Here is a 27,271-nt window from a genome sequence, read left to right on the forward strand (position 1 = left end):
CATTCCGATACAATCCCACTCTCTCGCTTCTGCTCTCTTTTACTGCATTAGGACAACAACGATTCAACTGTTACATGCTGCGGTAGTTGAACCCCTTTCCTCTGCATGACCTGTCATTGCCACAGTAAATAGATGAAACCCACTAGCATGAGTAGGAGTTGTTTGAGCCATGATGTGCCCACTCATTCACGCTTGTTGTCATGCCTGCTACTGCTTAGAGTCGAGTCAGGTCTGATTCATCGGGGATGAATTGGAATGTGGTGAACATGTCCTACTGTTGAGAGCTAAGTGTGTGAACACGATTTGGTAAAGATAGCGGTGAGAGGCCATGTGGGAGTACATGGTGGGTTGTCTCATTGAAACCGTCATCAGGAACTGAGTTCTGTGTTTGGGATCCATGAACAGCTACTACCACACATTGGAATGCTTAAGTGCCCCTCTCGACTTATTAATCGCCTTGATCTCTATCCAGGAGTTGCAACTAGTTTCTGGTGTTTGTAGGATATGTGTTGGGGGCCGTGCATAGCGCTGACCCTAGGGGTGGGCTATGATGTGGTAGAGACACGAGGCACGGTGTACCGGGATGCCCGTTTGGTGCCTCGGGAACCCTGCTCTCATTGTTTGGGGCCGTGAGTGAAACCCCGGCCGGATCTCCTTGCGGATGGAACCCGAATAGCTGATAAACCTAGACTAGAGACTTGTGTGGTTAGTCAGGTCATGGCCGACACCCTCGCTGGGCTTCCGCTTGAAGGTTGCCGAGTACATGTCGTGTAAACGGCGATAAGTGGTGAGAGCGTGTGTGAAGAAGTACACCCCTGCAGGGTTAACATGATCTATTCGAATAGTCGCGTCCGCGGTAAAGGACTTCTGGGTTGCCTATACAGTTCATAGACAAGTGAAAGTGGATACTCTAAAATGCGCAAGATAAGCGTGAGTGCTATGGATGGCGTTCTCGTAGGGAGACGGGAGCGAATCCATAGTAGTGTATTGATTGGTGAATATGTGGACTCGTGTGCGCCACCCCAAAAGAGTTACTTGCAGTCGTAGTTCAGGATAGCCACCGAGTCAAAGCTGGCTTGCTGCAGTTAAACTCCACCACCCCTTTGTTGATACTGATGCATATGTAGCTAGTTCTGATGTAAGTCTTGCTGGGTACATTTGTACTCACGTTTGCTTAATTTATGTTTTTGAAGAGAGACTTCAGTCTCACTAGTAGTTCCGCGTGGACTTCGACGTTTGGGTTGTTACCTCAGCTACGATCTTGTGCCCTCGGCAGGGTCTTGTAGATAGTCAGGCTTCTCAGCCTTTTTCAATTGTAGTTGTCTGTACTCAGACAAGTTAAGCTTCCGCATGTGCTTATTGTTGGTATGCTTCAATGCTAGGTCATCAGACCCATGTTTGTAATATCTGGCTCCTCGGAGCCTAATGAATAAATACTTTGAGTCATAGAGTTTTGTTGTGATGCCATGTTGTATTTGCACATATCGAGCATATTGTGTGTATGATTTTGAAATGCTTGGTATGTGCGGGATCGCCAACCTAGTTGTTTATTCTTGCTAGCCTCTCTTATGGGGAAATGTCTCCTAGTGCTTCCACTGAGCCGTGGTAGCTTGCTACTGCTCCGGAACACTTAGGCTGGCCGGCATGTGTCCTTCTCCGTTCCTGTGTCTGTCCCTTTGGGGAAATGTCACGCGTTGTTCCTTTAAGTCCTTGTAGCTTGCTATGACTTGGGTTCATACGTTGATGACCGACACGTTCGTTGCTGGGTCATGTATGCCTGTCCCTGTAAGTTAGTGCCACTTTGGGTTTATGACTAGTCATGTCGGCCCGGGTTCTCTGTCATTTGTATGCTAGCGACACTATCATATATGTGAGCCGAAAGGCGCAAACGGTCCCGGGCCAGGTAAGGTGGCACCCGTGGGGATACCGTGCGTGAGGCCGCAAAGTGATATGATGTGTTACATGCTAGATCGGTATGACTTAGGATCGGGGTCCTGACAACACCCCTCACAGACCGAAGCAACTCACTAGAAGGCTCGTGTTTCCGAGAGGGAACAATGCATGTTAGATAACGAACGGGAGGTAGCTTCCCCTTACGGCCTTCAAAAATTTGCTACATTTAACGTGCACTAATACAACTGTCATGTGAAAAATTGGAGAAATTTAGGGGTCATTTGACCTTTTAAAGACATTTAAGTGATTTTCTAGCCATTTAATGACCGTAATTCAAATTTGAACTACATCTACATGCAACAGCTACCCATAACGGTTTGAAAAATAACATTTGTGTACTTGTGTGCGAGTTAATTCCATGTGCAGTAAATTAGAAGGAATTTTCAAACATATTGGTCTCACGGCATGGACACATGCATGGAGTGCCATGGCATCTAAATTCAAAAAAAATGATCAGAAAAACGTGAAATCTTGCTTGATGTAATATCATGCCACCAAGATGATGTGGTTAAAAAATTGGCCTGTTTGATGAAATTTTGGACACACACCCCTCACAAACCGGAGCAACTCACTAGAAAGCTCGTGGTTCCGAGAGGGTACAATGCATGTTTGATGACGAACGGGAGATAACTTCCTCTTACGGCCTTCAATTTTTTTTCTACATTTAACGTGCACTAATACAACTGTCATGTGAAAATTTGGAAAATTTCAGGGGTCATTTGACCTTTTAAAGACATTTAAGTGATTTTCTAGCCATTTAATGACCGTAATTCAAATTTGAACTACATCTACATGCAATGACTAACCATAACGGTTTGAAAAATCATATTTGTGTACTTGTGTGTGAGTTAATTCCATGTGCAGTAAATTAGAAGGAATTTTCAAACATATTGGTCACACGGCATGGACACATGCATGGAGTGCCATGGCATTTTAATTCCAAAAAATTAAAAAATGATCAGAAAAACATGAAACCTTGCTTGATGTAATGTCATGCCACCAAGATGATGTGGTAAAAAAATTGGCATGTTTGACGAAAGTTTGGACTCACACCCCTCACAAACCGAAGCAACTCACTAGAAGGCTCATGGTTCCGAGAGGGAACAATGCATGTTTGATAACGAACGGGAGATAGCTTCCTCTTATGGCCTTCAAATTTTTTCTACGTTTAACGTGCACTACTACAACTGTCATGCGAAAATTTGGAAAATTCCAGGGGTCATTCGACCTTTCAGAGACATTTAAGTGATTTTCTAGCCATTTAATGACCGTACTTCAAATTTGAACTACATCTACATGCAACGGCTGACCAAAACGGTTTGAAAAATCATATTTTTGTGTACTTGTGTGCGAGTTAAAAAATCATTAGACTATGAAAATATCTAGTGTTCAAAAAAGAAAATGTAAAGATCTGGCAAGACCACTGGCCCCCACACGATTGGCACTCTATTTTGCGGCTCGGGGTTTGGTAGGTGAGTGGCGGGGGTCATTAATCAGACATGGTTCTGTATTGGAAACCGTCAGCTATTAAGTTCACACATGGATTTTGCTGCGGGAATCGTGTGTAATTCAAACTACATTACTCGTAAATTCTGGCGACTGGCGTGTGTACTGTTCCCATCGATCTAGATTCTGGCCGCCAATAATTACTACCTTGCTCACGTCGTACCGCCTGCATTCTCATCTACATCCTCCCCTCGCTCGCCCTCTCTCTCTCTCTCAAATCTCTGCCATGGAGCCGCCGGTCTGCCCACGCACCGACGAGGAGTCGCCGCCCCCCGAGGACGCTCACTCGAATAGCAGCGACGACGACCCCTACGCGCCGCCGGATGAGGTTGCGCTGGACCCCCCAACTTTGGATTGGTTTTGGGGCCAGTACAATCTTTGTTTGTGGAAGCCACTGCCGTCGGCTGAGAAAGCTGGGCAAGTGGCATTCAAGAAAGAGATGGCAGAGGAGGAAGCCAGGTACCAGGAGGCCTGTGAAGCCCGTGATGCCGCCAGAAAAAAGGAGGCGGTGGAGCTTTGGGGGCAGGCGCGTCATTGTGCGGAGGTGTACGAAGACGGGTACTTCACAAGGAAGGTCAAAGGCGCTGGGCGCCTCATCGTTGCGTGGAGGTGGGCCGATAAGCTTCAGCGTGCCACCGACGAGGAGCTCCGGTGGGCACCCAACGAAATGGCAAGATCGTTCGCGCTCGTCCGCCACTAAGAGGCAGATCGGTACGTCAAGCGCTGCGAGGCGGAGGAGGCGGAGTACTGCCTCCGCACTGGGAAGACGCCGCGCACCAGGGAGCTGCTGGCGAGGGGCCGTCAGAATACTGGCCCCAGGAGGGGTTATTAGTTTTAGTATTGTTTGTTTTCAATTTTATGCATTGTACCTAGTAGTTAAGTATCGTCACGTATATGTGATGATATTATATATATTCTATGATGAACTAATGAACAATTAATATATATATATTATGAATTCCATTTTCTATCTGTTTTTGTATACTAATTTGAATCTATCTGTTATCATCCACATATACAAAATGGAAAGCGTATATACACACATTGAAACAGAACATATAAGAACGGAAAATAGAGTACACACATTGAAACAGAGCAATACTATGATTGCTTTGAATACATAGCTATCCACGTCGAAACGACTCAACAAAATAAAACGCGTCCATGAGACCATGACCAGCAGCCCTAGCCTACGGTAGCTCTTGGCTCTGCCTGAACTCATGCAGGCATTCGTCCAAGCGGTCGACACACTCGCGGTACATCTAGAGCGCGATCTCGAGCTCAAAGTTGGCTATTTCATCGGAGATCACTAACTCGAGGATGCGACGGCCATGTTCCTCTACTGTGCCCAGGTGGACACCTGGGCCAAGGAGGCGGTCGAGCCTACCGACCAGCGCGTTGGCATCGAGCGGGCCGCGGACAATGCGAACGGCGCAGCGGGCATCCGGTGCAAGTACGGCGGGACCAGCCTCTGGTGCAAGTACGACGCAGAGGGCCTCTACCCACTCCTGGCGAGGAATGGGGGTACTGACGGGACGTGTACCCAGCTGCGACGCCCTGTCGATAGCAGGTAAGCGCCGATGGATCCGCACTTGCTGTGCGGCGCGCCGCGCCTCTCGCTCAGCGGCGCTCCAACGGTCTCGTCATGTGGCGAGCCGCAGCCTATCGACACAGACGTGCCTAGCTTGCTCTGCGGTGCGCCATCGATCATGTTTTGCAGCGAGCTGCAGCCTCTCGCGCGCTGACATGCCTATCTTGATCCGCGCCGCTGAAGCGCCATGCACCGAGGGTCTGCTCAACCCTAGCGATGACGCGCATCAAGGCATCGTCCATCGCGTTGCCGGGGAGCGCCTCAGCCTCGACGGGTCATCGCGCCTGCTCGTTTTCCTCGTCGACGAGGTTGATGGCAGAGGCGGCGCTTTGGTGGGTTGGCATGCTTGGAAAAGGTGGATGTGCTACAGGCTGTGCTTGTTGCATCCGTGCGTCGGGCGCCACCTAGGTTTATGCGCAATATTGCTAGGTGGCGGGAACAGGTGAGGAAATGGCGGGAAACGATGGCGTGTTCATAAAACGCCATCAATTAATGGAAACTTAGCATATAAGGAACATCGAGCTAGCACAAGAAGTAGATGATGATCAGATGAACACGGACCACACTAGGGAACTCGTCGGTGATGAATTCAACAATCGCAAACGGTTGTATACTAGCAAGCATTTGCCCACAACACACATGACTTATTCCATCACAAATGGGTCGGATGGATCAACTGTATGCCACATATTGCACATTGTTAAAAAGTAATGCAGTAGAGCTTCTTTAACATGTGTTAAAAAAAGGACCTCGAGGTTAATTTAACTGATGGGATGGATCATAGAGGTCATTTAATTTCACATGTATGACACATCCCATAAGTTAATTTAACATCAAGACAACTTCCCATCCAGTCACCCATCTGATGGCTGCTCCAGCCTGAGCACAATTAACTTGAGAGTTCTCTTGATGAGCTATTAGTGGAACAGCTAGTCCTTGCTGATATAGGATGCCTCTTCGCATCCTTATTGCGTACCCAGATGACAGCTCGTCGCCCAATGGCCAATAAATGTTGTGTAGACACAGCATGTCACATACGTCTTATTAGAAGCAATCGTTTGTGTTATTATCGGTCTTCGCACACATTTCTGATTACAGACCTGTTTGTCGCGTATCACACACATCTTGTTATATTGAGTCATTTATGTTCTCTTGTCTCAACACAAACAGTTCTTCCGAGTGAACCGCATTCCGTACATCGCACACACCTTGATCTGACGGACCGTTTCTTTTGTGTTTCCTAACCACAAACCGTTCATCCGAGTGACTCGTATGCTGTATATCGCACATACCTTCATCTGGCTGGCCGTTTCTTGTGTTCCTCCTCATCGCAAACAATTAATTGAACTGACCAGTATGCCCTGCATTGCACACGCAACTAAAATCTGAACCGTGTTTGATGCATCAGTCATCACAAACATTTTGCACCTTTTTTGATGGGTTTTTTACACCATCGTTTGCGATTATTGCATCGCACACAGCTTCGTTGAAGGGTCTCTGATCGTAGTGTTGCGTTATGTAGGATCAAAAGTATGTCTAGAGGGGGGGGTGATTAGACTACTTGACCAAATAAAAATCTAGCCTTTTCCCAATTTTAGTTCTTGGCAGATTTTAACAACTTAGAACAAGTCCAGCAATCAACCTACACATGCAATTCTAAGAGTATAGCAGCGGAATGTAAAACAATTTCATATGAAGGTAAAGGAAGGAGTTTGAGGGAGCAAACGCAATGTTGACACGGAGATTTTTTATCCGTGGTTCCGATAGGTGCTGCTATCGTACATCCACGTTGATAGAGACTTCAACCCACGAAGGGTAACGATTGCGCAAGTCCACGGAGGGCTCCACCCACGAAGGGTCCACGAAGAAGCAACCTTGTCTATCCCACCATGGTCGTCGCCCACGAAGGACTTGCCTCACTAGGGTAGATCTTCACGAAGTAGGCGATCTCCTTGCCCTTACAAACTCCTTGGTTCAACTCCACAATCTTGACGGAGGCTCCCAAGTGACACCTAGCCAATCTAGGAGACACCACTCTCCAAGAAGTAACAAATGGTGTGTTGATGATGAACTTCTTGCTCTTGTGCTTCAAATGATAGTCTCCCCAACACTCAACTCTCTCTCATAGGATTGGATTTGGTAGAAAGAAGATTTGAGTGGAAAGCAACTTGGGGAAGGCTAGAGATCAAGATTTATGTGGTTGGAATGGAATATCTTGACCTCAACACAAGTGTAGGTGGTTCTCTCTCAGAAAATATGTATTGGAAGTGTAGGCATGTTTTGATGGCTCTCTCCACGAATGAAGAGTGGGCGGAGGGGTATATATAGCCTCCACACAAAATCTAACCATTACACACAAATCACCAAACTCGGTGGGACCGATTCAGAGAACTCGGTCAGACCGAATTGGTTCATAATGTGACCGTTAGGTCTTTCGGTGGGACCGACATGTCAACTCGGTGGGACTGATATCATTAGGGTTAGGGCATAACGTAATCTCGGTGTGACCGATTACACAAACTCAGTGGGACCGATTTTGGTAATAGTCAAACAGAGAGTTGGTCAGGCAAACTCGGTGGGACCGATTCGCTCATCTCGGTGGGACCGAAATGTTATGAAAAGGAATCAGAGTGTTTGCATTGCAAACTCGGTGGGACCGATCGCTCATCTCGGTTGGACCGAAACGTTACAAAGGGAAACAGAGAGATTACAATCCCATCTCGGTGAGACCGAGATCCCTATCGGTGAGACCGAAAAGACTAGGGTTTCTGGCAGTGGCTATGTCAACTGAACTTGGTGGCGCCAGATAGAAAGAATCGGTGGGGCCGAGTTGGACTTGTGGTTTGGGACATATGTGGATATGAGAAAGTAGTGGAGGGTTTTGGAGCATATCACTAAGCATTTTGAGATAGCACCTCATTAAGCAACACCTCATCCCTTCTTAATAGTATTGGCTTTTCCTATAGACTCAGTGTGATCTTGGATCACTAAAATAGAAAATGTAGAGTCTTGTGCTTTGAGCTTGAGCCAATCTTTTGTTCTTAGCATTTTGAAGGGTCCACTTTCTAATCCATGCCATGCCAATGATTGAGCTTTCCTGAAATATCTATCTTGAAATAGCATTAGCTCAATGAGCTATATGTTGTTAGGAATTACCAAAACCACCCAGGGATAGTTGCACTTTCAATCTCCCCCTTTTTTGTAATTGATGACAACATATAGATCAAAGCTTCGACAAATGATAAGATTGAAAAACATCGTCGCTTTGAGAAGTATGTGATAAGTAAGAGCTCCCCCTAAATTTGTGCATTATTTAAAATTTGCTTTTGAATGCAAATGCACAATCGATTAGGATCATGGGTTACTCTTCCATGTCACATACATCTTGGTGGAGCACTCAAAATGATAGAAATTAAAACACATGCACTCATCACCAAAACAAGTGAATGATCATTTAGGATAAAAGAGATATATCATCCAACAAGCATTAAGGGTAGCATATGATCAAACACAAGATCAAACAAGTATCTCACAAGGACATAAAGTAGCATCACAATAAAGTAGCATCACAAGCACACAATAAAGTTTCAAACCAAACCAAATAAGTGCAAAGAGAGATAAAACCAACACTCTCTTTCTCGAAGCCTATGATCTTTACATTTTTCCCCCCTTTGGCAACAAGTTACCAAAAAGTTCAAAAATGCATAGTGTTAAACGACTCTCAGGCTTGATCTTCGGTAGGAGGTGTTGAGAGAACTCCAAGGATGAAGGCTTCTGATGAAGTAGCTGGAGCTGGTGGAGTAGCTGCTGGAGGTGGAACTGGAGCTGTAGCTGCTGGTGCTGATGTTGTGGCTCTAGTGTCTGTCACTGGCACTGCAGCAGATCTCTGTCCTTTGGGCACTCTGGCAAAAGCATTTGTGGAATACTTGCCCTTCTTCTCCTCTGCTTCCTCCTAAAGTTTCTCAACTGCAGTTTGGATTTCTGTTACCTCGACATCAAGGTCATAGAATTTTGTCTCAATAATCCTTTCCAAGCTCTCCTGGTTCTTGGTCAGGGTGGCCAAGCCCTTCTCAATCCTCAGGGTGGATTGGATCAGATATCCAAGCTGATCTTGCTTGCTCTTCAAGAATACCTGGGATGCCTCCTCTGCTGTTGGCATCTTTCCAGCCTTCTCTGCCTTAGACTTCTCTCTCTTTTCATGTGCTTGAGCTGAAGATGGTTCATTTTCATTCATCACAACAGTGTTGTCTTCAAATTCAGGATAGATGGGCAAGTGCTCCTTATCCAAGATGTACTTGCCTTTGCCCATCTTTGAGTTGATGAGCTCCTGAATGTGTGGGGCATACCCACAACTTCTTTTCTGATCAGCTGCAGTCCTCTTGATTGTTTCAACAATCAGGCTCATGACTTTGAACTTCTGTGGGACATCAAATATGTGCAGCAAGTTGATAGCATGTCCTCTGATCATCTTGTGATCACCTGACTTGGGTAGCAGTGTGTGCCTTAAGATCCAGTTGATAGTTGGTAGACCAGACAACAGATAGTGTACAGATCCAAACTTGTGTGTATCCAAAGCAGCATCTGGGATCTCTTTGTACATGTTGGCCATACTGTTGTGGCCTTTCTTCTTCTCTGCATAAATGTCCAAGTCATCCTCATGTTCCTCAGGAGAATTTATAAGCTTGGCCCACTCATCAACTGTAGATTGGTACCTAGTACCCTTAGACATCCATACAATCCTTCCATCTGGATAGAAGTGTGCAGTGGAGTAGAATTGCATGATGAGCTCATCATTCCACTTGGTGAGCTTCTGGGCAACAAAAGTGTCCACTCCACATGCCTTGAAGCTATCAAGCACACCAGGGAAGTGATCTTCATTCTCCTTGATGAACTCCCAGTCAACCCATCTCATGTCACACACAATGGGCTTCTTGTCAAGCAGAATAGTCTCATAGAAGTCCTGTTGTTCCTTAGTGTGGAATCTGTAGTCCACAACAGTCCTTCTCCTGATAGCATAGGGATCAGACTCTCTCCAAGTCTCAATCCTGCATCCTTCCTGGTTTTCATATTCTCTGCAACTGGGTGTGCATCAGTGTGGTCAGGGATCTTGGGCTTCAACTTTCTCAACACAACAGAATCATCTTCTTCTTCTTCAGTAGCTTGAGGCACTGGGGCCTTGTTCTTCTCTTCAGCAGGGATATTCCTAGTGCTGCTCTTGGGTTTTGGCTTTGGAGCTGGAGCAGCAGCCTTGGGAGCAGCTTTAGTCTTTGATGGAGCAGCCCCTGATTTGATAGCATCTCCCATAAGCTTTTGAGCTTTGGGTGTTGGTGCAGCATCCTCTTCCTCTTCTTCTTCTTCTGAATCTCTCATCATTGATGGCTTCCCAATAACTCTGGCAATGGTCTTCTTGACCCTTTCTTTTCTCTTCTTGCCATCTCCAGTTTCCTTGGGTTCAAGAATGAACTCCATTGTTTCTTGAGTGGAGGCTCTGGCTTTTGACATTGGAACTCTTCTTGCTGGAGCCTTTGTTTTCAGTCTAGGCTTTGTTGCAGCAGCTGTGCCATACTCCTTTTTCAGCACCTTTTTCTTTGAAGTGGCTTCATCCTCAATAGCCACATAATCTTCATCCTCAGAGTCAGAATTCCTCTTCTTCCTTGTCCTGGTGGCAGCCTTTGGCAGATTGCTGGGAGTGCTCCTGCTGCCTTCATCATAGCTGCCTGAGGGACTAGTGCCCTCACTCAACTGAACCTGCTCTTCTGACTTGTTCTGGCTGTCACTTTGGTCAGACATCTCTGCAAATACTCTGACAGCAGACCCTGTGAATAGGTTATAGATGAGGTAGAGTAGATGAGCATCACAAAGTACAGGAGTTTTGCAAAAAGGATGACTTAAAAACTTAGTTTTAGTTCTTCACAGAAAGCATTTCGGATCTACCGATTTGTAAACTCGGTGATACCGAAGCAGCTTTTGGAACCCAAACTAGTGAACTCGGTCAGACCAAGTCACAGTTCGGTGGTACCGAGACAGCTAGGGTTTCACAGAGAATCGAACTCGGTCACACCGATTTGCAGTTTTCGGTCAGACCGAAAATGCGTGTGCTTTGGCCTAAGCCAAAATCGGTGAGACTGATTTCTACAACTCAGTCAGTCCGAGATGAATTTGGCGGAGACCTAACCCTAAATTTTCAAATCAAAACTAATCTACGGGATGTTTTTGCTGGACAGGATGATTTCAATCGTGGCAAGAATCATGGCAAAGCAATGTGCTAAGAATCAGAGTTAAGGATTAGCACAAAGATCAAGTTCGTACCCTAGTTCGGCGACGAACTTGCTACGGCAACAATGGCGGTGAAGATTTCCGTTGACGGCGGCGGAGACCAGTGGCGGGAGGTCGCTGGCAATGAGAGGATGATCGAAGACCCGAAGAGGCAGAGTAGGTTACGCGCGGGCGAGGAGGTTCGGAAAAATTTCCAAAATTTGGCCTGTCGGTATATATAACCTGACCCTGTCGGTGTGACCGAGTGGAACGACTCGGTGGCACCGAGATGCAAAACTGCAAGCAGTTACTGCAACTCGGTGTGACCGGAAAGTTCTAATCGGTTGCACCGAGATTGAAAACCCTAGATCAACTTAGTGATCTCCGTAGGACCGAAAGGGATGAATCGGTCTGACCGAGATGCACAAAGAGGTTTTGGAGGTTTAAGTCTATGACGAACCGGGGACTCCGAGTGCTCCTCACACAGAGTGGTTCGAATCTGACTTGATCAAACTTTGTGATGTAGCATGAATAGAGTCTGAGACGAGAAAAGCATAGATAACTAGTGGGAGTTCTTAGGCATTCTTGTCCATCCATTTGGCAAAAGAGAAAGAGCCAAACAATCAAAACAGCAAATGGATGTCCTCGAATGAGTAAAATATGCAACCAACATGCTCACACAATAAAATGGCAAATGAAATATGTGACAAAGCATGCACAAACACTCTAGCATCTATCAAGCAATTTGGCGATGACTAGGTCATCTATATATGAGTATATTGACTTAGGTGTCAAATGAGAACATTTGATCATAGGTCATACTCATCGTTTAAGCATAAGTGGGGTTACCACTTTTACATAAAGCATTGTTGTGTTCACACCATTAGAGTTGCTTTAGCTCAATTGATTAGAGTAAAGCTACCCCTAGATGTGATATCCCCCCTAAGAGGGATGAACTAACCTTGGGTTTTGTCGATGATGACTTCATGTAGGTGTTGAAGATGTAGATGCTCAAAGTTGATGTAGATCATTTGGAGCAATCCTTTGGAGTGAGTTGCACTTTCAATACCTACACGGGTTAGTCCCACAAGGAACAAACAAGGATATCCATAGACATAGAGTGATGCATACACAAGATGATGTCCATGAAAGCATTAGGTTACCTTGTCCCTTGTCTTACCAACAAGAGGGTTTGTGACTCCTTGAACTAGTGCAAGATATGGAAGTTGTTTGCACTTGTCCTCGCCAAAATGATAAGAGTGAAGTATGTTGGCGGAGTCACCCTCAAGAACTCTTTAGTTCTTCTTCTTATGGATCCACACCATCTTGATGGGAATCCTTGTAGTTGTAGTTGTACTTGATGAGGTAGAACTTGATGTAGTCTTGGGAACCCACTTGACCAAGGCCTTAGGTGCTTCTTCAAATGCATCAATTTCCTCTTGAAGCTTGTCCTTGCCTCTTTGCTTGTTGTCTTGTGGTGGAAGATCATCTTGAGCTTGTGTCCCTTTGAAAGAAGTAGGATCATACTTCTCTTGTTGAGGAACAAACTTCGTCTTGGGGTATTGATCTTCTTCCCACTCAACTCCATTGGCATTGAACTTTTGATCAAAACCAACACCTTGATTCTTCCGGTGTCTTCCTTGCTTGCGTACAATTTCCTCAAATTGCTTACTTCCGGCAAGGCTCTTGTAAACACCTTTCTCTATAATTCCCTTCAATAAGCTATTTTCTTGCTCAAGTGTAACTTGGCTAAGAGAATCATTAGTGGAATCAAGAGAACTACTAGAAGCAACAACATTGGATTTAGCATGATTGTTATTACTACTAGATGAAGCATCTTTCTTGTTCTTGTTGCTAGATTTAACTTGTGGCATGTAAGTAGACAAGAGTAAACGCTTGGCAATGTAAGAAGAACTTTTCTTGCGAAGATCATCATTGATTGCCTTTAAAAACTCATGCTCTTGCTCAAGGTTGAGTTTTTCAAAGTGTAGCTTATCATGAGTCTTTAAAAGTTCTCGATGATTTTCCAAGGTAATTTCATGAGCTAACTTAAGAGTGTTTAGTTCTTCAGTTAGACGCTCAATCTCCTTCTTATCATCATCATTCGTTTTATCTTGATTAGCATGATTAATTGACGTTTCATCATAGTTTTCATCACTAGAGTTGTCAACAAGTAAATCATCATCACCTAGCAAATCATCTTCATCACTATTGAAATCAACATACTCGGGATGTGTTACCATTGGACCTTTGGCCATGAAGCATCTTCCAATTCCTTCATTTGGTGAGTCAAATATGTCGTAGGAGTTGGTTGACACAAGTGCTAGACCGGCAACACCTTCATCTTGAGTATATTCGGAGTCGGAGTGATAACTTCTTTCGGAGTGATTGTCGGAGTCGGAGCCAGATACCCATTCACCAACATGAGCTTGATGCCTTCTTTTTGTGTAGCTCCTTGATGACTTTTCTTTCCTTTCCGAATCCTTGCTTCTCCAAGAGGGTTTTCATTCATAACGATCATCTCTACTCCTCCTTTCTCTTGGTGGTGATTCTTCTCTTCTACTTCTTCTTTTGGGAGAATCCTCTCTTCTTTTGTAGGGGCCGTACACTCATTGGAGTAGTGTCCGGGTCTTCCACAATTGTAGCAATTACGCTCACGACTAGAAGATCTTTTGTCATTGTAGGACCTTGACTTGGAACTTCTTTCTTTGCTTCTACTCTTGTAGAACTTGTTGAAGTTCTTTACCATTAGGCTCAATTCTTCATTGAAGGTTTGCTTCTCACTTGATGATGTGGGAGCATCACACGAGGCTTTGTAAGCACCACTTGACTTGTTGTGAAGCTCTTCCTTATCCTTAAGTGACATCTCATGAGCAACAATTCTTCCAATGACTTCCGTTGGCTTGAGATCTTTGTAATTGGGCATCATTTGGATCAATGTGCACACGGTATCATATTTCCCATCCAAGGCTCTTAGGATCTTCTTGATGATGAATTTGTCGGTCATCTCTTAACTTCCTAAGCCGGCAATCTCATTTGTGATGAGAGCAAGCCTAGAGTACATTTCGGTGACACCTTCACCATCCTTCATTTTGAACTTGTCAAGTTGACTTTGAAGCACATCCAATTTGGATTCCTTGACGGAGTCGGTACCTTCATGCATATCAATCAAAGTATCCCAAATTTCCTTTGCATTCTCAAGACGGCTGATTTTGTTGAATTCTTCGGGGCACAATCCATTGAAGAGAATATCACAAGCTTGAGCATTGTATTATAGCATCTTCAACTCTTTCGCGGTAGCTTCACGGTTTGGTTCTCTTCCATCAAAGAATTCACCTTGCAATCCAATACACACAATAGCCCAAACGGCGGGGTTATGTCCAAGAATATGCATTTTCATCTTATGCTTCCAACTAGCAAAATTTGTACCATCAAAGTAAGGACCTCTACGGTGGTAATTTCCCTTGCCAGACGCCATACTCTCATAGGTTATGAAACCAAGGCTATGACCACCAAAAGCTATGGAAATCAAAGCAAATGGAGACCAAAGCTCTGATACCACTTGTAGGATTGAAAGTATGTATAGAGGGGGGTGATTAGACTACTTGACCAAATAAAAATCTAGCCTTTTCCCAATTTTAGTTCTTGGCAGATTTTAGCAACTTAGAACAAGTCAAGCAATCAACCTACACATGCAATTCTAAGAGTATAGCGGCGGAATGTAAAACAATTGCATATGAAGGTAAAGGGAGGAGTTTGAGGGAGCAAACTCAATGTTGACACGGAGATTTTTTATCCGTGGTTCCGATAGGTGGTGCTATCGTACATCCACGTTGATAGAGACTTCAACCCACGAAGGGTAACGGTTGCGCGAGTCCACGGAGGGCTCCACCCACGAAGGGTCCACGAAGAAGCAACCTTGTCTATCCCACCATGGCCGTCGCCCACGAAGGACTTGCCTCACTAGGGTAGATCTTCACGAAGTAGGCGATCTCCTTGCCCTTACAAACTCCTTGGTTCAACTCCACAATCTTGACGGAGGCTCCCAAGTGACACCTAGCCAATCTAGGAGACACCACTCTCCAAGAAGTAACAAATGGTGTGTTGATGATGAACTCCTTGCTCTTGTGCTTCAAATGACAGTCTCCCCATCACTCAACTCTCTCTCATAGGATTGGATTTGGTATAAAGAAGATTTCAGTGGAAAGCAACTTGGGGAAGGCTAGAGATCAAGATTTATGTGGTTGGAATGGAATATCTTGACCTCAACACAAGTGTAGGTGGTTCTCTCTCAGAAAATATGTATTGGAAGTGTAGGCATGTTCTGATGGCTCTCTCCATGAATGAAGAGTGGGTGGAGGGGTATATATAGCCTCCACACAAAATCTAATCGTTACACACAAATCACCAAACTCGGTGGGACCGATTCAGAGAACTCGGTCAAACCGAATTGGTTCATAATGTGACCATTAGGTGTTTCGGTGGGACCGACATGTCAAATCGGTGGGACCGATATCATTAGGGTTAGGGCATAACGTAATCTCGGTGTGACCGATTACACAAACTCGGTGGGACCGATTTTGGTAATTGTCAAACAGAGAGTTGGTCAGGCAAACTCAGTGGGACCGATTCGCTCATCTCGGTGGGACCGAAATGTTACGAAAAGGAAACAGAGTGTTTGCATTGCAAACTCGGCAGACCGATCGCTCATCTCGGTTGGACCAAAACATTACGAAGGGAAACAGAGAGATTACAATCCCATCTCGGTGAGATCGAGATCCCTATCGGTGAGACCGAAAAGACTAGGGTTTCTGGCAGTGGCTATGTCAACTGAACTCGGTGGCACCGAATAGAAAGAATCGGTGGGGCTGAGTTGGACTTGTGGTTTGGGACATATGTGGATATGAGAAAGTAGTGGAGGGTTTTGGAGCATATCACTAAGCATTTTGAGCAAGCACCTCATTAAGCAACACCTCATCCCATCTTAATAGTATTGGCTTTTCCTATAGACTCAATGTGATCTTGGATCACTAAAGTAGAAAATGTAGAGTCTTGTGCTTTCAGCTTGAGCCAATCTTTTGTCCTTAGCATTTTGAAGGGTCCACTTTCTAATCCATGCCATGCCAATCATTGAGCTTTCCTGAAATATCTATCTTGAAATAGCATTAGCTCAATGAGCTATATGTTGTTAGTAATTACCAAAACCACCCAGAGATAGTTGCACTTTCACGTTAGCAGCATCCTGCAGTAGTGTATCTTTGTAATTCTCTTCGAACTATCGGTTTGGTTTGGCCAACTAGATTGGTTTTTCTTGCAATGGGAGAAGTGCTTAGCTTTGGGTTCAATCTTGCGGTGTCCTTTCCCAGTGACAGTAGGGGCAGCAAGGCACGTATTGTATTGTTGCCATCGAGGATAAAAAGAGGGGGTTTCCATCATATTGTTTGAGTTAATTCCTCTACATCATGTCATCTTTCTTAATGCGTTACTCCGTTCTTATGAACTTAATACTCTAGATGCATGCTGGATAGCGGTCGCCTTGTGGAGTAATAGTAGTAGATGCAGAATTGTTTCGGTGTACTTGACACAGACGTGATGTCTATATTCATGATCATTGCCTTAGATATCGTCATTGAGGGAGTCCTGGATTATGGGGTCCTCGGGGATCCGGCCTATGTTACATGGGTCGGACTGATGGGCCGTGAAGATACAAGATAGAAGGCCTTCCCCCGTGTTCGGATGGGACTCTCCTTTGCGTGGATGGCAAGCTTGGCGTCCGGATGTGTAGTTTCCTTTCTCTGTAAACTGACTCTATACAACCCTAGGCCCCTCCGTGTTTATATAAACCGGAGGGTTTAGTCCGTAGAGGCTAACACAAATCATACAATCTAGATATCTAGGGTTTAGCCATTACGATCTCGAGGCAGATCAACTCTTGTAACCCCTATACTCATCAGTCAATCAAGCAGGAAGTAGGGTATTACCTCCATTAAGAGGGCCCAAACCTGGGTAAACATCGTGTCCCCTGCCTCCTGTTACCTTTGATCCTCAGACGCACAGTTCGGGACCCCCTACCCGAGATCATCCGGTTTTGACACCGACATTGGTGCTTTCATTGAGAGTTCCACTATGTCGTCGACAGAAGGTTCGATGGCTCGATCAATCATCTACAACGATGCTGTTTTGGAGGAGACTTTTATCCCCAGTCAAATTTTCGTGTTCGGCGGCTTCGCGCTGCGTGCCAACTTGATTGGCCACCTTGAATAGATTGACAGCTACGCCCCTGGTCATCAGATCAGTTTTAGAAACCTGAATTATGTCGCTGATATTCGAGGAGACTTGATCTTCGAAGGGTTTGCAGCCCCGACCATCGCTCTGGCCTTAGATCCGGAGCAAACTACCAGGTCCGAAGATGGGAGTTTAAAGCCCACCGGACTCCCGGCAGTTATGGAGCTCGCTACCGGAGATCCGAAGGGAACTGCGTCTTCGGCAAGCCCGGAGCTGAACCGGGCTCACCCTGTCATTGGAAAGTCGAACTCACCCCCCGATACCAGCTCCGAACTCTCGAGGTCCGCGTCACCTGAGTAGGGCCAGGAGGCTCTTGCCTGCCTAGCTCCATGGACTCTCGCTTCCCTGTCCAAACCTCGCTCTTAAACGAGGCTCTGGACCTAAGGCGATCTCTCGCCATTACAGAGGAATCACCTCCGATCCGAACTATGCCTAGCCAGGACTAAGGGCTGAACGTAGGGAATTTTACGTCCCACCCACCACCCACTTCATAGCCACTGTCGAGGACTTAACCGACATGCTAGACTATGCCTCCGAAGACATCGACGGCATGAACGACGATGCCGAAGACGAACAAGGCCAAGACCCGCCGTTTACCGGACGTTGGACGGCCACTTCCACATATGACGTGTATATGGTGGACACACCCAAAGAAGATGACGGTGATGGCAGGAAGGATCCAGTTGAGGACGAGCCTACCGAGGCACCACCAAAGCGTCGACGTCAGCGGCGCCGCTCAAAATTGCGTCGCGAAAAAGACAGTAATACCAGCACCGGAGACAATAACACTCCGGAGAATGCCGAAGACCCTGAAGCCCCCGCCGAACCAACATCCACACAGGATGATTGGGAGGAGGGGCAAGTTAACCCTGACGATCCGATCGGGAACGAGGACTCGGAAGATAGTAACTATCTACCACTCTCCGAGGATGATGTGAGCCTCGACGACGAAGACTTCATCATGCCAGAGGAACCACTTGAGCAAGAGCGCTTTAAGCGCCAGCTAATCGCCACTGCGCTAAGCCTGAAAAAGAAGCAGCAATAGCTCCAAGCCGAATAGGATACACTCAACGAAAGATGGACCCAGGTCCTAGCCGCTGAAGAGTATGGCCTTCAACGCCCAGCAAAGAGTTATCTGAAGCGTCGGCTACTACCTCAATTTGACGACGAGGCCCTCGAGCTAATACCATCAAGACACGACCGCGCTGATGAACCAGACCGGCCACCACATGGACGGGACAAAGCGGCCACTCAGGCCGAACACCAGCCCGCACCACTCCGCCGTAGAGGCAAAGAGACAGCGGCCCCAGGATACACCTACGACCTATGACAGGACCTGGACAATAGAGTTAGTCAGACCAGATCAATTTATGCATCAAGGGGGCGTGCCCCAACGCGAGAAGACGGGCACCAGGCCTGGCGTGATAAGCACAACCTCACCCGGGCCGAAAACCGCATACGGACGTCATCCGAACTCCGTCGTGACGTCGCCCGATACAGAGGCGCCGCACACCCCTTATGCTTCACTGATGAGGTAATGGAGCACCAGTTCCCAGAAGGGTTTAAACCCGTGAACATTGAATCATATGATGGAACGACTGATCCCGCGGTATGGATCAAAGATTTTCTTCTCCATATCCACATGGCCCGCGGTGACGATCTCCATGCCATCAAGTACCTCCCACTAAAACTAAAGGGACGAGCTCGGCACTGGCTAAACAGCCTCCCAGAAAACTCCATTGGTAGTTGGGAAGACTTGGAGGACGCCTTTCAAGACAACTTCCAAGGCACCTATGTCCGGCCTCCGGACACCGATGACCTTAGTCACATAGTCCAGCAACCCGGAGAGTCATCCCGAAAGCTCTGGACCAGGTTCTTAATTAAAAAGAACCAAATTGTCAATTGTCCGGACGCCGAAGCCCTCGCGGCTCGCCCGACACCTCGGCCAAGAAAAGCCGAAGTCCATGGCAGCTCTTACCGCGCTCATGACCCGCTTTTGCGCGGGAGAAGATAGTTGGCTAGCTCGTAGAAGCAACAGCACCAGCGACCCTGGAACCTCCAAAGCCAGGGAAGGCAACGGCAGGCCACGACGTAATAAACACAAGCGTCGAGGCAACAATGAAAATACCGAAGACACGACGGTCAACTCCGGATTCAGCGGCTCTAAATCTGGACAGCGGAAGAAGCCATTCAAAGGAAACAAAGATGGCCCATCCAGTTTGGATAGAATACTCGATCGGGCTTGCCAGATTCATGGCACCCCCGACAAGCCTGCCTATCATACCAACAGAAATTGTTGGGTATGTAAACAGGCCGGTAAGCTAAACACTGAGCATAAGGGGAAAGGGTCGCGCAGCGAGGACGACGATGAGCCTCGCCCACCGAACACAGGGGGGCAGAAGAAATTTCCCCCCGAGGTAAAAACGGTGAATATGATATATGCTACACATATCCCCAAGAGGAAGCGCAAGCGTGCGCTCGGGGACGTCTACGCCGTAGAGCCAGTCGCCCCAAAATTCAACCCATGGTCAGCCAGTCCGATCACCTTTGATCGAAGAGACCATCCAACCAGTATCCATCATGGAGGTTCGGCAGCATTGGTCCTCGATCCAATTATCGACGGATTCCATCTCACACGAGTCCTCATGGACGGCGGCAGCACTCTTAACCTGCTTTATCAGGACACTGTCCGCAAGATGGGTATTGATCCGTCAAGAATCAAGCCCACTAAAACCACCTTTAAAGGCGTAATACCTGGTGTAGAAGCCCGCTGCACGGGCTCAATAACATTGGAAGTGTCCTTCGGCTCTCTGGACAACTTCCGAAGCGAAGATTTGATCTTCGACATCGTCCCCTTCCGCAGTGGTTACCATGCGCTGCTCGGAAGAACCACCTTCGCCCACTTCAATGCAGTCCCGCACTACGCTTATTTAAAGCTCAAGATGCCCAGACCACGCGAAGTCATAACAGTCAATGGAAACATGGAGCGCTCCCTCTGTACTGCGGAGCATACTGCGGCCCTCGCAACCGAGGTACAAAGCGGCCCTATCAAACCGCACACCTCATCGGCCATCAAGCCCCCGGACAATGTTAAACGAGTCCGGTCCACTCTGCACGAGGACAGCTCGGCAACTCCAGAGCTAGACTAGAAGTTTCGCCTCCGTCGATTGCAGCACACATCCCTGGCATTTGTACCGTGTGTGCATAATTATGCACTTAAAATACCTTGGGCATCAACGGAGGAACAATACGGACAAGTCTATAGTACGGTTTGACCCTATATGACCTTGCCCCTTTTTCTTTGATCATTTTTCCCTTTCTTCTTCAATACCACAGGTGCATTAAAACCTAGCTACTCCATGGACGTACAAGGACTCTTTCCGAGCCCGGTTTCGTAAAGACAGCCATGGGCCGTTCCTCTCAAGGAATATCCCTCAAAGGCGAAAGCGACACAGCATGCAGCAGGGTGTGCAAAGGATCTTCAAGACCACCTTTTCCTTCTAGGACCTGTATACAGCTTTCCCTTGTTCACAAATTCTCGGCATGTAAAATAGCCCTGATGCTTATGGCATCCTCCGTAAAAACACGTTTTGATGTATCAATCAGACTATAATGGAAACAGTTTTCGCCCAACCCTATTCGGTATTGGCTCGTTTCCTACTCTGTATTCCCTCTTTACGTCAGATTGGCACTTACACCTCGGCACGATTTAAATTGCCAGGGGATTTATTCAGCCATACATATTTTCAAAAACAGAAAGTCCGAACATTCTCAGAGTAGACTTCCGCATCCCGAATACTGCATTATATGCATCGGCTCCGAATCATGTCTTTGGTCAGTTGTTGGGTTGCCCGGCTCCTGTGGTTACTACCTTACGTTCTGTTTTTTCGGCTAAGGTAGTAAAGGGAGAACTACTGCGATTGTGTTTCTGGTTTGCCCGGTCAAGCACCTCAGTAGAGAAAGCCGAAAACTGACTGTCATGATGTGGCGAGAGCTGGTCAGCAATTCGGTGACTTACTAAATCTCTAGCGATTTTTTTCGTATTATACGAAGGACTCGCTTCGGTTCGGCCACGCGCCTAAGGCATCCCAGTTCGGACAGCCGCACGCACACCAGGGGCTAGTTCTTAGCCCCACCGTCAAAGTCCTATGGCTAAGTGAAAGTGCTAAAGCAGCATAGTCTGATTGCCTGGTTCGCTACGTAAGTCACCTCCTTTACGGACCAAGGCGTTGGTCAAGAGTGATTACACGTTATTCCGAACACCCCCGTAGCATCTATGTGGGGGCTGAAGCCGACGACTGGCAAACTTTCAGAATAATAAAATACGGCTGCACAAGAGGTATGTAGTTCGGATAAAAGCATAAATATATTACAAAGCCTTGGTTTATAATACAACGTCGGGGCAGTTCGGATACATTCACTCGAACATAATATCCTTCAAGCATTGACCCTCTATCAAACGGGCACCCTCTTGGACGTCTTCAAAATAGCGCTCTGGCTTGCGGTGGTCCTTGCCTCTGGGCGGACCCTCAACTACCACGATGGCGGCCTTCATCTTTGCCTAGTGCATCTTGACACGGGCAAAGGCCATCCGCGCACCTTCTATGCACGCCGAGCGCTTCACGGCCTCAACGCGGGGCAAGGCGTCGCCAAGCCGCTGGACCAGGCCGAAGTAGCTGCTAGGAATGGGTCCGGCTGGCCATAGCCAGACTATGATGTCCTTCATGGCCAAACCAGACATCCTATGCAGCTCCGCCAGCTACATCATCTGGTTGTTTAGCAGCGCTGGCCGCTCCGGCACCAGGTACTGTGACGAGAAGAGCTTCTCCATTGTATTCCCTTCTTAGGCCCGGAAATGTTGTGCGGCGTCGGCAGCACTCCGTGGGAGATCCGCAAAGGCGTCTGGAGCACTCCATAGTTGATTTAGCAAAACATATCTCCGACCGCCAAACATACTCTGTAAAAGAAAAGGCTTACCAGCCGCTATTTGTTCGGCATACTTGCCTCGTGAGTCGCACGGGACTCGGTCCGCGCCTCCTTGGCCTCTTGGAGAGCCTTGGCGAGTTCGGTTGCCTCGGCCTTATTCTGCTCCTCCAAGGACTCGCACTTGCCGGCGGCATCCTTGAGCTCTTGCTCCACCTTGGTCACCCTCTCCTCATAATGGCGGCGGGTGACCTATTCGGCCTTTAAATCCGCAGTCGCTTTGTCTGCGGCCGCTTTGCTCGCCCTCGCCTCCTCCTTGGCTTCGACCAGGGCACTCCTGAGGGTCTCGACCTCGGTCGCGCTGCCTACAATCATACACATAGCAACACATAAGCTTAAACTCTGAGTTTGCATTACAATTCAGGCTCGTAAGGATCTTTTAAAAAGCATACCTTGAGCCTCATTGAACCGCTTGTTAACGCGGTCGATCTCATCATCAGCCAGCTTCAGCTTCCGCTTAAGTTCGGAAACTTCAGCGGCCTGGGCGGAAGCCGCTAACAATGAAGCCTGTTTATCAAAATAGACAAGTATGTTATCTCCGGCGAACATTTGATCCTCTATTCGGCTCTTTTCCAAGAACCGAACAGAGTCTCAGGGGCTACTATCTATACACAGGCATATTTTTTGCACATGAAAAGCGGCTAAGAATATTATATCGCATACCTCAAAGCCTATTAACAGGGTGGTGAAGGCTTCATCCAGCCCGCTTTTGGCGGACTGAACCTTTTCAACCACCGTACCCATCAGGGTACAGTGCTCCTCCACGACGGAAGCACTGCGAAGTGCTTCCTTCAAAGTGTCCGGCGCCTCCGGATTGATGGGGGACGCCAGTGGAGTCGGCATTCCCCCCTCCTTCAAAGGGGGCTGCTCGCTCGATTCCGGAGCCTGTGGGTCTCCGGAATGGTATTCGGCTGGGGGCCGGACTGGTTCGGGGCCCCGTCGTCAGTTTCCATGGGGGGTGTCCCCCATGTTCTCGGCAACCGAGGCTTTATCCTCTGGTGCCGGTTCAGCGGCCTTCCGCACCTCTCCCTGGCCTGGAGAGGCCCTTTGGGATAGCACCTCAGCGTCATCCGCGGCATGTGACGGAGAGGCTCGCGGAGGCGTTTCGCCCTCCATCATCTCCGGCGCCAAAGAATTCCCCGAAGACGATGATTGTTGGGGAAGATCACGGGTCGGACTGAAATACATAAATAATATATTATCCTTCAATATGTAAAAAGCCAGATATATGTACAGTATCTTTGAATACTTACGATTCAGCCAGGGGCTTCGCCCTGGGGCACCACTGGGGGTGGCTTCGGTATTCGAACACGAGCCATCTGAAAGGGATAATTTCCCCCTTTTGGACGCCTCCGCTCTGGATCCGCGGAGGCCGCCCTTTTCTTCTTCCTCCCCTTAGGGGGAGAATTGCTTTCTTCCTCCTCCTCCTCCTCCTCGTCTTCATCTCCCTCGTGGGAGGAGTGAGCCTCGATCTCTTCGGACATTAATTGCGTCTGAAGTACCTTTACGGTGGAGGCCACTTTTGGCCTCCTTGCCCTTCTTCTTAGCCTTCTTCTCCAGCGCCTGGTATGGCGCCGGGACCAGCATCCTCATCAACAGAGGAATGGATGGGACTTCGGGTAACGGAGCCGGACATCGGATCCGCTCCGCCTTTTTTGTCCAGCCCCGAGGGAAGAATGGAAAGCTTGGCATACCCCTTGGATTTACAAGTTGAAGTTATGTTCGGCAATCAGGAAACTTACTAGAGTGGCCGGATGAGCGCAGTCGAGGCCGATGTCTTCGGTCGTCTCCGGCCACGACTTCTGGGCCTTGAAAAGCAGCTTCCAGATATCTTCGTGTGTCGTGCCAAAGAATCGCTACAGGGTCCGCGGGTCAGCCGGATTGAACTCCCACATGTGGAGAGGCCGGCGCTGACAGGGGAGAATTCGGCAAAAAAGCATCACCAGAATCACATCAGTGAGACTGGTGTTCTTCTCCATCATATTCTTGATGCGCTTCTGCAGCATCATCACCTCGTCGGACGATGACCAATCCAGACCCTTGTTAATCCATGATGCAAGCCACATGGGAGGACCGGATTTAAATTTAGGAGTAGCGGCCCATGTGGCGTCGCGAGGTTCCGTATGTAGAACCACTCCTGTTGCCATCTGATACGTCTCCAACGTATCTATAATTTTTGATTGCTCCATGCTATATTATCTTCTGTTTTGGACATTATTGGGCTTTATTATTCACTTTTATATTATTTTTGGGACTAACCTATTAACCGGAGGCCCAGCCCAGAATTGATGTTTTTTGCCTATTTTAGAGTTTCATAGAAAAAGAATATCAAACGGAGTCCAAACGGAATGAAACCTTCGGGAACGTGATTTTCGGAACGAACATGATCCAGAGGACTTGGACCCTACGTCAAGAAAGCCACCAGGAAGCCACGAGGTAGGGGGGCGCGCCCTCCACCCTCGTGGGCCCCACGTTGCTCCACCGACGTAATCCTTCCTCCAATATATACCTACGTACCCCCAAACGATCAGATACGGAGCCAAAAACCTAATTCCACCGCCGCAACCTTCTGTACCTACGAGATCCCATCTTGGGGCCTGTTCCGGAGCTCCGCCGGAGGGGGCATCGATCACGAAGGGCTTCTACATCAACACCATAGCTTCTCCAATGAAGTGTGAGTAGTTTACCTCAGACCTTCGGGTCCATAGTTATTAGCTAGATGGCTTATTCTCTCTTTTTGGATCTCAATACAATGTTCTCCCCCTCTCTTGTGGAGATCTATTCGATGTAATCTTCTTTTGCGGTGTGTTTGTTGAGACCGATGAATTGTGGGTTTATGATCAAGTTTATCTATGAACAATATTTGAATCTTCTGAATTCTTTTATGTATGATTGGTTATCTTTGCAAGTCTCTTCGAATTATCAGTTTGGTTTGGCCTACTAGATTGATCTTTCTTGCAATGGGAGAAGTGCTTAGCTTTGGGTTCAATCTTGCGGTGTCCTTTCCCAGTGACAGTAGGGGCAGCAAGGCACGTATTGTATTGTTGCCATCGAGGATAACAAGATGGGGTTTTTATCATATTGCATGAATTTATCCCTCTACATCATGTCATATTGCTTAAAGTGTTACTCTGTTCTTATGAACTTAATACTCTAGATGCATGCTGGATAGCGGTCGATGTGTGGAGTAATAGTAGTAGATGCAGGTAGGAGTCGGTCTACTTGTCTCGAACGTGATGCCTATATACATGATCATACCTAGATATTCTCATACCTATGCTCAATTCTGTCAATTGCTCAACAGTAATTTGTTCACCCGCCGTAAAATACTTATGCTCTTGAGAGAAGCCACTAGTGAAACCTATGGCCCCTGGGTCTATTTTCCATCATATTAATATTCCAACACTTAGCTATTTCTGGCGCCGTTTTTATTTTGTTTACTTTACTTTGCATCTTTATCACAAAAATACCAAAAATATTATCCTATCATATCTATCAGATCTCACTCTCGTAAGTGACCGTGTAGGGATTGACAACCCCTTATCGCGTTGGTTGCGAGGATTTATTTGTTTCTGTAGGTGCGAGGGACTCGCGCGTAGCCTCCTACTGGATTGATACCTTGGTTCTCAAAAACTGAGGGAAATACTTACGCTACTTTGCTGCATCACCCTTTCCTCTTCAAGGGAAAACCAACGCAGTGCTCAAGAGGTAGCAAGAAGGATTTCTCGCGCCGTTGCCGGGGAGGTCTACGCAAAAGTCAACATACCAAGTACCCATCACAAACCCTTATCTCCCGCATTACATTATTTGCCATTTGCCTCTCGTTTTCCTCTCCCCCACTTCACCCTCGCCGTTTTATTTGCCCTCTCTTTTCCGTTTGCCTCTTTTTGCCCGTCTCTTGTTTGCTCGTGTGTTGGATTGCTTGTTTGTCACGATGGCTCAAGATAATACCAAATTATGTGACTTTACCAATACCAACAATAATGATTTCCTTAGCACTCCGATTGCTCCTCTTACCGATACGGAATCTTGTGAAATCAATGCTGCTTTGTTGAATCTTGTTATGAAAGATCAATTCGCCGGCCTTCCTAGTGAAGATGCCGCTACTCATCTAAATAGCTTTGTTGATTTGTGTGATATGCAAAAGAAGAAAGATGTTGACAATGATATTGTTAAATTGAAGCTATTTCCTTTTTCGCTTAGAGATCGTGCTAAAGCTTGGTTTTCGTCCTTGCCTAAAAATAGTATTGATTCTTGGAATAAGTGCAATGATGCTTTTATCTCTAAGTATTTTCCTCCCGCTAAGATTATCTCTCTTAGAAACGATATTATGAATTTTAAGCAACTTGATCATGAACATGTTGCACCCTCTTGGGAGAGGATGAAATTAATGATACGTAATTGCCCTATGCATGGTTTAAATTTGTGGATGATTATACAAAAATTTTATGCCGGATTGAATTTTGCTTCTAGAAATCTTTTAGATTCGGCCGCGGGAGGCACTTTTATGGAAATCACTTTAGAAGAAGCTACTAAACTCCAAGATAATATTATGGTTAATTATTCTCAATGGCACACTGAAAGATCTACTAATAAAAAAGTGCATGCGATAGAAGAAATTATTGTTTTGAGTGGAAAGATGGATGAACTTATGAAATTATTTGCTAGTACGAGTGTTTCTTCTGATCCTAATGATAT

The sequence above is a fragment of the Aegilops tauschii genome, chromosome 6 (assembly GCF_002575655.3).
Source record: "Aegilops tauschii subsp. strangulata cultivar AL8/78 chromosome 6, Aet v6.0, whole genome shotgun sequence".
Taxonomy (NCBI): domain Eukaryota; kingdom Viridiplantae; phylum Streptophyta; class Magnoliopsida; order Poales; family Poaceae; genus Aegilops; species Aegilops tauschii.